The sequence below is a fragment of the Megalopta genalis genome, chromosome 10 (assembly GCF_051020955.1).
Source record: "Megalopta genalis isolate 19385.01 chromosome 10, iyMegGena1_principal, whole genome shotgun sequence".
Taxonomy (NCBI): domain Eukaryota; kingdom Metazoa; phylum Arthropoda; class Insecta; order Hymenoptera; family Halictidae; genus Megalopta; species Megalopta genalis.
In genome coordinates this window covers 7,156,889-7,167,746 of record NC_135022.1, presented here as the reverse complement: position 1 = coordinate 7,167,746, position 10,858 = coordinate 7,156,889, and the positions used below count along the sequence as shown (strand labels likewise).

General features: G+C 34.8%; 1 long non-coding RNA gene across 1 annotated transcript; it reads right to left on the bottom strand.

Moving 5' to 3' along the window:
* Positions 1-1,486: 1,486 nt before the first annotated feature.
* LOC143260149 (uncharacterized) lies at positions 1,487-10,437 on the bottom strand. Its single transcript, XR_013034259.1, has 2 exons — positions 10,154-10,437; positions 1,487-5,403 (listed from the first exon to the last, which is right to left on the bottom strand). It is a non-coding gene; the product is annotated as an uncharacterized LOC143260149 (long non-coding RNA).
* Between the last annotated feature and the right edge of the window lie 421 nt (positions 10,438-10,858).

Below are 10,858 nucleotides of genomic sequence, written 5' to 3'. Positions count from 1 at the left end.
CCTCACACCGCGACCGTGGTTAGTTTTCATTTGTCATCTCAGTTATCAGCTACTGTTACGTAGATACATATAGTTACGCTTGTAATTCTTCTCTGCTCTTGAGCGCGCAATTCACATTACGCTTGTAATACTTTTGCGCTTGCAGCCTAGCTTCGCTACAATCGATTGCGCTTGCAAATTTCGATACAGCTTTATAGCCATAAATTGATCGCTTAATCGTATCATTCATGACCTTCACGACACATCATCACATTTCATCATTCTATTGTATATCATCTATAACCTCCTCTGTACCAATCTTATTGGTTAAAACATATTTAGCGTTATTACACCAGCGTTTTTTACCATACAGTCCACTATCCAATTCATCCTTCCAATCCTTCCTCCAATTCATTCTTCCCAACGAAAAGATACATTTGCAACATATTTGGAAATTTGAGAAGAATAACAAACTAGTAATTTTGGAAATTGTCGAACATTTAACTTATTTCTGCACTTTATGAGCCTTCCTGGGTACTACATATTTCCAAAACTTCATCCTCCGGTTACGTAAATACATACAACTGTGAGATGTAGATGGTTCATTCTATTATATAATATTTCACATAAAACATTATGATTCAGATTCTGATAATACTCTACATTGATGTTTAAACCCACGATTTAAAAAAGTGATGAAAAAAGTGATGTCAATTTTGCAGGTTGTCTTCGCTATAGTAAGCATGAAAGTAGTATAATAATACTTTACTATCCACACTTTAATTATGCATGCTTCGTACTCAAGCCGCTATATGCACTATTCAGATTTGACGAGGAGATGACTATAAACAGTGCGGGCATGTTCGTCGCAAAAGTCTTCTCGTTAGCTTTAAACTATACGATAGTAGGAGTTATGAATTGTACATTAAACTTAATATAACAATTTGCGTTCAAATTTTTTCGAGCAAACTTATTATCATACATACAAATACACTGTATGTTACCGTGTTCGTTTGAACAGTTCAAACAGATATATGTATAATTCTTATAGTTCAATACTGTGCATAGTACAAACAGAATTAAGTCTCATTACGAATTGATAGAATTAAGAATTAACTTTCCTACCTCGAGTATAATGATATAAAAAAATGATCACGTTTTCAGCTGGCATTTATGCATTACTATCCTACAAATGTAAGTTTCATAAATAACGCTAAATATTTATTACTAAAAATAACATCAGATTAAATAAAACTAATGAAAACAAACACTATGTGGCATTACAACATAGTATAATATAAAGAGTATTTTCCCGAAACTACAGAGATTTAAATTATTATATTATCATTAAAAAGAATTTTCTCAGCTACTTTTAAAGTACACCTATGAGATTTATTATGTGTACAACATTATTTAAAATACCAAAATTATGAAATCCTTTTTCGAAAATCATCGGTTAGTGTGAAATTGGTTTAGCCAAGTGTATATAAACCAGTGTATTACAAAAGATGAAAAGTAACATTCTCTATTATTCCGAAAATGTCTAGTCATATAAGTCAACATAATAAAAAACATGGAGAAACACTTAGGCGTGTTTCGTCCAAATTTTAATAGGAGTTTGTAGACAAATGTTTTATTTTATTTTCTTCTCATAGTTATTCTGGGGTTTTAATAATGTCAAGTAGAAAGTTGATTAAAGTCATAGAAAATGCTCACTGGAAGTGTGACATACGAAGAACATTCCTGACATATTTTTCATAGCTTATCTTCCACATACTTTAAATTCGCTCAAGAATAATTATTCTGCCACAGGAAAAAAACGTCGAACATAACGTCGAAAACGTGGGAATTTAAGACAGCGTTAAATTCATTTAAGTCATCCACAACCCACACTCTCAATGAGAGCCAAACGTCCAAATAGCGAAATAACCAAATCGACGACCCAAGCATCTTTTGCAAACGCAATTCAATAGATGAAACTGTGATAACAGCGAAGCCAAGATTAGAAGAAACAATGATGCAAACTCCACTCATCTACAATCTCCCAGGAGCCTCATCTACGCCATTACATCTACCAATAATCTCACTTGCCAAGATCAGTGAACCAAGTATAACTTAGTCTATACCTGATTACGAATCTAAATCCCAGGAGAACAGCAGTTCAACTGATGGAGACGAACCAGATATTAGCCCAGTTTTGCCACAACCTACGAACACGGATAACATTGTCACACCAGTAGATGAAATTCGATGAAAATTAATAGAAGAAGCTCGCAGTAGATTAATCGCAGGTCACGAGGGTGTAACGGAAACCTTAAATCAATTAACCCTTTCAGTACTACCGCCGCCTATTCGCGGCATTCACGGAAAGTTATGTGGGCACTTTATGTGGGCACCGTTAACAGCACCAACGGAAAGTTATGTGGGTATGATTACTCTCTATAGTACACATTACTTTACTAATCTGTGTTTAAAATTCCCGGCTGTTCTAATCGTTCCATTATAATATATAATTAGTAACAGTCAACAGCGTGCCTTAATTATATATGTTTTATAATATATAGATAAGCTACGAAAAACAAATTGGAATGTTTGCTTATATCGTTAATTTTTTTAATGTATAACTTACAATTTGCATTTAGTTCCCTTCAGGATAAGTGTAAAACGCTTGAAAGGAGAACAATGGATAAAGGAAATCATTGATTCCAAAAGAGATTCTGATGAAGAAAATCAATATAATTTAGCATTTCGCAAAAGGAGGAACAATCGAGCACGTGTACTTAGCACCTCGGTATCTGAAGAAGCAGTAGAGCCTGAAGTACGAATTGATACTCCTTCTAGCATCAAATGGACATCAAAGAAGCTTAGTCCAAAAATTCATGATTTTACGCCACATCATTCGGGAGTAGTAGGGAACAATTTAAATCGTTCGTCGAGAATTTTGGACTACTTCAGACTGCTTTTTTCTAAAGATTTAGTTAAATTTATTGTGCAAAAAACAAACTATTACCGGTGTCAACAGCTCAAAAGAGATCACTTGAACGCTTCAGAAGTGATGGAAGTGGATGAATTATATTGTTTTATTGCTGCGTCGTTATTAATGACGCGAACCAAAAAGCTATCCTTAAATGAAAATTGGTCTAAAGATAAGTTTCTCCGAAGCGATATTTTCAGTAAAATTATGAGTAGAGATCGCTACTTTTCATTATTGAAAATGTTGCATTTTACGGACATAGTCGGCCACACTGCCGATCGTTTACACAAAATAAATGAAGTAGTGGAAATGCTACGAACATCTTTTTATCAATGCATTTCAGCCATACCAGCGGTTGTGTATAGACGAAAGTCTACTCCTCTACAAAGGCCGTCTCTCGTTTAAACAATATATTCCCTCGAAGAGGAGTAGGTTTGGCATAAAATCATTCCTACTTTGTGACTGCAAGACGGGTTATATCCAAGATATAATCATTTATTGTGGGGCTAGTGCTACTGTAGCTACCGAATATCAATATATTGGAAAGCCAGGGAACATTGTAATGTCGCTTTTGCAACCTTTTCTAAACAAAGGCCATTGGGTTGGCAACTAAGACTACAATATTTATCTGGATAACTGGTTTTCCAGTCCCATATTGTTCAACCTACCCCACGAAAAAAGTACGAACGCTTGTGGCACTGTGCAAAGAAGACGGAAAGAGATGCTTAAAATAACTGATAAATTGAAAAAAGGAAAGGCAGTGTTCCGCTCATCTGAAAATCTGTTTGCAATGAAATGGTTTGATAGAAAGAAATTTTATATGCTTTTCACTATCCAAACCGCAGAATTTGCAGAAGTACCTAAGAAGTCAAGAAAAAATGAAATTGTTCTAAAGCCCAAATGCGTAATAGATTATAACTCTTCAATGGGTACAATCGATAAATCAGATATGGTGATAATTACTATCGATGCAACTCGCGCAAAAGTTTAAAGTGGTATCGCAAATACTTTTTCCACTTGATCGACATTTGCGCGTGAAACGCATACTGCCTATATAAGCACACCACAAAAAAACAAATCCCAATGGCGAAATTTCACCTTCAGTTGATTAAGGAAATATTAGAAAAATAACACAAGAATCATGAATATCATCGGTGCAGCAAGTCAGGAAGTAATTATCCCACAAGGCTCACAGGGGGACATTTTCCTTCGATATATCAGTCGGGGAAAAAAGATCGAAAACGAAGATGTGTTGTATGTGCGGCTGGTGGTGTGAGACGTGAATCCAAGTATCAGTGCGAACAATGTAATGCGGGCTTGCGCGTTTCCCCTTGTTTCGAAAACTATCACACCAAGTTACACTATTAGTTTTGTCGTTGATTATATTTCACTATTAGTTTTATTATTTATTATGTTACACTATTAATTTTGTTATTTATTTTAATTTTGTAATATTGGACCATATTATTTATATCAATGCCATTTACATTAATTAATGTACTGTAAAGAAAAAGATATGATTTTAGAACGTTAAGCGCCATGCCTGTTTTGTCTGTCCTTTCGTCTGATCCGCGAGATAAGATACCGTCGAAATCGGTTTTCTGCCGAGGATTGGTTTAGGTTACGACAAAGCAGTATAAACATTTTAGAAATGTTTTTCAAACACGTTAAATTCCGCGTCAGTCACCGATGTCGCGGTCCGAATGAAAAGTTTAGTGTCAATCACGCTCGAGATTTCTATGAATGCCGCAAAACATGTTTTCGCGGTTTACGCAGTCGGACAGTGCAACCACTCTTGCGAAAAACTTCCTCGTTCCACGAATGTATAACCGCGGCCAGGTCCTCCGTACCGAAAGGGTTAAAAGAAAAATATCACTGCCCCGAAATGAGAAAAGATTCACAAGAATTCATTCGTTCACTTATCAGAACAAAACCCGTCAACCCGTGATTATTACGGACACATCTCTGGAACCTTTTGACGAACTTGCCATCGACACATTTGGACTACTTCCAAAAACAATCAATGGAAATCGCTACATTTTAACTATGCGAGACAATTTAAAAAAGTATTGGTTAGCAGTTGCTTTATCAGATATTAAAGCCATGATAATAGCTGACGCGTCCGCGAGTCATTTCATTGCAATACGTGAGACACCAAAATCCATTTCGATAGATGAAAACACTAGTTTCTTGGGAAACTAATGCTACATGTTGCCGAGATGGATCGTTAAAAAGGAGCCATATATTGTATTAACAGAACATCTAAAACAATACATCGAGTCATATGAAGAATGGGACCTCTACTTACCATTTGCCATGATTTCATATAAATACCTCCGTCCACGAAGCTACGAATTTCACACCCCACGAATTAATCTTCGGGAATTACGATAAGTGAGCTAATCCGACATAACTTATGGTGGAGTAATACGTCCATGTGTAAAAAGAACCTGAAACAAGTAAATTCGATCCATGTTACATCGGGCCATACGAGATAGTAGATGTCGGATATAAATAATGCAATTTTAAAAACAGATGCGACCGGACACCTAATCGCGAAACATCAGGATAAATTAAAACACTCCTTCGTCTTCGATAGTTCGTCCGACACAAATTAAAAATTGGAATCACTTTCAGGATGAAGTAAATCCCGCTGATTATCCAGAGGTGCACGAGGATCTCTTAATATGCCAATGTATACGGAAAATGCAACTCGTGTTTGAAGCTGAAGAATACAAATTGTGTGAAAAATGTTGGTCTCGAGTGGCAGCAGAAGAAAGAGAATTATTTCCTGAAGGCTGCTGGCATACCATCGCAGGAAACCACAGAAGTGAGGCAGATTGTCATTGTGAAGGATATGGTTCTGTAATCCTGGAAACATCAAACGCTAGTCGATGCCGAGAATGCATCGAAGAATACATATTTCGAAATGTAACTGGAGACATTACAGTAATTAAAAAATGGCAAGGCCATTGATGTGGTTACTCAGTGGTAGCATCATGACCATTGACAGCAACACACGCACATATATACTGCAAATAATTAATTTATACAAGCAGGAGAGTCATCGGATGAGAGCATTAATACTTTTGAAGAAATACTTCAATGTAGCAAGGAAAAAAATGTAGACCTTATATTTCATTGTGGAGATTTATTTCACGATGCGAAACCAACAACTTCTGATGAATTAAAATGTATGGAATTGTTAAATAAATACTGTATGGGTCCCAGGTTAGCAAGATATGATAATATCAATATAAGATGGTATTTGAAGTACGACAAATATTAATGATTGTTTTTTCATCAGAGCAATTAACATCCAATTTTTGAGCGAGCCAGAATTAACATTCCCACACTGTACCTTTAAAACTGTAAATTTTTAGGATCCAAATTTTAATATTGACATGCTAATATTTTCCATTCACGGGAAAAACGACCATCCAAGTAAGAAATATAATATCAATAGTTTAAGTACAGTGATTTTTCAACATTGATTCAGCCATTAGTAATTATAATCAAAATTATAGGTTGTGGAATAAATGGGCCAAATGGACTTGTTGTCTGTGTCTGGTTTCATAAATTATTTTGGAAAATGGACAGCCACCCCTAAAATGATCATTCCTCCACTGATGATAAAAATGGGTAATACCCATGTTGCAATTTTTGGTTTAAGCTGCATGAACGATGATAAATTAATACGGATGTTGAACGATTTTAAGGTGAACTTATGAGATCCATATATGTATTGAGAGGTCTTTCCATTTTTTTTTATTGCAAATGATTTTCATTCATAGGTGAAATGCTTTAATTTGTTTGTTTTACATAAAAAACGTGCACCATGTCTTAAACGTGGATATACTTCGGAAGCCCACCTTCCCTCTTTTGTTGACTTTGTCGTGTGGGGAGGGGAATAGGAATGTTGTATCACACACGTGTTTAACTCTAAAAGACAATACTACATTTCTCAAACAGGTATATTTTTAGATTTATTTATTAATTATGATGCATGAAAAATAAGAAACTACTGCTTAAGAAACGCACTTACAGATTGCGATTTCTTTATGCGAAGGCGAATCAAAGGCCAAACACATTGTCATACTTAGCGTAAACGGTAATAAGTTTAAGTTGAAGAAATTGAAATTAAAAACCGTTAGACCATTTGTGTTTGACACTCTGGTCCTTAATGATACAAATATAAAAAGTAACAATGATAGATTGCTATCAGAATCAGTTTTTAATATCGTCGACCGACGCATAGAAAATGAATTGATTCCTAGTACCGCGGAACAATTGTCAAATCATCCGAAGCAACCGGTCTTGCCGTATATTCGATTGAAAGTAATTTACTTGAAAGATAAAGAACGGTTCGATTCGACCAGGTAAGATTCTATTAGTATATTAACGAATACAAGTAATATGTGTATTTTAGATTGGCACAGAAATATTGTGATAAAGTTGCTAATTCTCACGAATTAATTGTATTCTGTAAAACAAGAAGTTCCGGTAAGTACTCCAGGATACGACTGACATTATGAGCTATACTGAGGTAAACAAAAATTGCGATATTCTACAAGGTGCTCGAAGGTAAAATTTGTGTTTGGTTTTTTAACTAGGAGAATTAAGGTTTTGTGGAAACCACATACAAGCAAAACTAAAAGGACACCAGTTTGGTTGAAAATAAAAACCTATGAACAATACTAACAGTGAATGATCTAAATAAAGCATTAGGTAAATTTGTTAACAAAAATAACACTAACGCTTTTAATAACCTACAGAGGTCAAGCATATACAATGTAATATTTCAAAATATTGATTTGCCATTATAAGCTCGATTGTATTGTTACAATTAATTCTTTACATATAGTCGTGAAATAAAAGAACTTGTGCTATGTTTGGAAACTACTGAAACAACTGCAGATATTGGAAATATCAGGAAAGAAATTAAAAATTATTGTGATAAGAGAAAGGAGGAAGCACAAAAAGAAAAGACAGAAGTATATGTATACTTGCAAACAAACTCATTTAAAAATGATAATATACTATCAGATTTGACAGATTGGATAATCGCATGCTATTTTATAGATGCAAACATTATTTGCTAATAGACCGGTAAAACCCTTCAATAATGACGAGATAATAGTTATTGTCAGTAGTAGTAACGATGAAGAAGAAGCGGAAAAAACAGATAAAGCTAATGGCAGTGGAGCATGTAACAAAAGCAAAGAAACCGATAAAAATAATGAAAATCATAAAAGTTCTGTTGGTATAACATCTGAGAGGTAATTTACTTCAACTCAAAAACAGACAACAGCGCAGGTACATCATCGAACTCTATTAAACGATTCACAGTTTATATGCATAGGTCTTTGATTTACTATTAACCATGACATTTTATCATTTGCTACAGGATGAAGCATTGGGCGGTGATGTAATAAAGAAAATAAATTGAGGGAAGCCTAATAAAATACGGTTCCTACGCAATTTCGATTCCAATTTAGATTAGTTTGTCCAGGTCCGAATCCTTGTTTATACACTACTTGTAAAACATTATATTAAACAAATACTTTTCATTAAATCTTGAAATATTTGATAATATATAATATATATTATATATAATTCGGACATTCAAGTTGCAACAAAAAAAAATACATACTATAAACAAATCTTAAAATCGTATAAAATAGAGATTTAAAAACGACATCAATCTTAAATAAATACTAATGACAGAACAACTAGTACAAGAACTAGTAAAACACCGTTTATCTGGACTGTGTTTATCCAACATAGTAACCCGTTACCAACAATTGGATGTCAGGAACGATGCTCCTCTTATCCAACTCCAGTCTACGCGACATACCCATTATACAACACACTGTTTTTGTTTCTTAGTTAGAAATTCTAGCATAGTCTTCCTGCATAGAATGTAAGATAAGTAACGATTTAATTCAGTTACTTGTATGTATGTGATTCGTCCAGAAACTATATTCTCATTACGTCTTCACACAAATCAAACGAAAAGAGAAAAAGAGTGGTGCTTTGTATTGAAGAAAAATTTGAAATTAATAGACGCTTCAGAAACAATTAATCTCTTGTCTCGTAAATATAACATTGGTAGATTTACTGTATATATCATAAAAAAATTATAAAGATAACATATTAAAATGCAAAGAAGATGATGCAGCAAACACGAATACAGGAATAAAAATGAATAACAACCTCTAAAAGTGGGTGAAAGTAATTCATCTTTGCATGTAAGATCAGATAGCGAACAAACCGTAATCACAAAGTTATATGTATAATGTCTCAAGGTGCATTTCGCACTGCGTAGAGTGCGATGTAGAAAATGTGATTAAAAATGATGGAAATGATAAAGGATTTCATATTCTTAACGACAATAAAATAATATCTCAAGTTATAGAGGATCAATCTGAAGTGAATGTATAATCAGGTACGCTATACAGTATGTTATACAATACTTACATTAAACAACTTAAGAAACAGTTTCAGATATCTAGAAATAAAGAAATAAATACAAGACATGCCCATAAAGCGACATTTTATTAGAAAATAAGCTTACATATTGCAAAGAAAATATATTAGGAATTGTAGATCTCGATAAGTTACACGCATGCCGAAAATTTCATCGAAATCAGTTAACGCAAGGTCATAGTTACGAGCATTAAACAAATTTTAAAACAGCAACTTTCTCACAATTATTGGACAGAAATATTAAAAATCAGGACAAAACTGCGATTTTTGCGATCTTTAATTGTTTACCGCTTATACCAAAGTCAACCGATTCCGCTGAAATTTTCAACATGCATATAAATTACCGAGATCTACGAAATGCATTTCTTAAATCATCGTTATATATATTTCGTCATATATTATTTTCTTTAATCATTCTAAGCAATAACAAAATTCAAGTTGTTCAGTCCAGTTCTAAGCAAGTTATGGCGTTTTAAAAGTTGTCCGAATATTAATATAAATAAATATGGCCGCGACGCCATATATCCGCAAGAACCGATTGCCCACGTGGAAGACACGTGCTTCCAGTTTCGCAAGCTTTCTCGAGACGCCATATGCGTAACGCACGTGGCGTGTAATAATTTGCACTGGCGAATAATTAGCCCATCCGAGAGAAGGTGTCCGAGCCATTGAAATGTAAATGAAGAAATTCGTACTGATAATGAGACTTACCGAAAAACTGATCAGACATTCCCAGTTACGAATGCGGCTTCTGGCCGGTCACTAGTCTTGCCATATCTTTGGAACGGTCGCTGCCAGTTGTTGCCAGCACTGTCCTTTATTATTTCGCCTGCTGCCCTATGGTCTTTAGCGGCTATCTTCCTTCATTTCGTATGAATTAATCTCGGCTCGAATTGTCACAGTTACACTTATTTCTTCCAAATACCCAACGCTACGGTCTACGCGACAGTGATCCTCGTTCTCGGCAGATCGCTTCCTCAGCCAGAAACGAGGCATTCCCCACTCCCCAGACTCACGGCTCGGCACGACGCACAAACCCTACGCGCACTCGCCGTTGCTCAGGGCCGGCACCATTCGACTCAGCCCACGCTCCGAGCGTCCTAGATCTCGCGGCATAATTCAGTGACTGTAGAGAATACCGCAACATGTTACAATTTCAAGAAATTTCAGTTTATGCAAATACGATAAGCTCAATAAATGGAAAACCAAGAAAGGAATTGGTTTCTGTAAGAACTTTAAAGGACAAACATCTCGAAAGTGAAAACATGTGACATTCAGTGTTTTTTCTTCCAGCCGCAGAATTTCCTTCTTTCCTGATTTTGTTAAAAGACTTACTAATCACTTTGCAAATAAAGATAAAAAAAATACAAAAATCATGCTTTCCACAAAACAAAAAAATAAATTATTATATTCAAA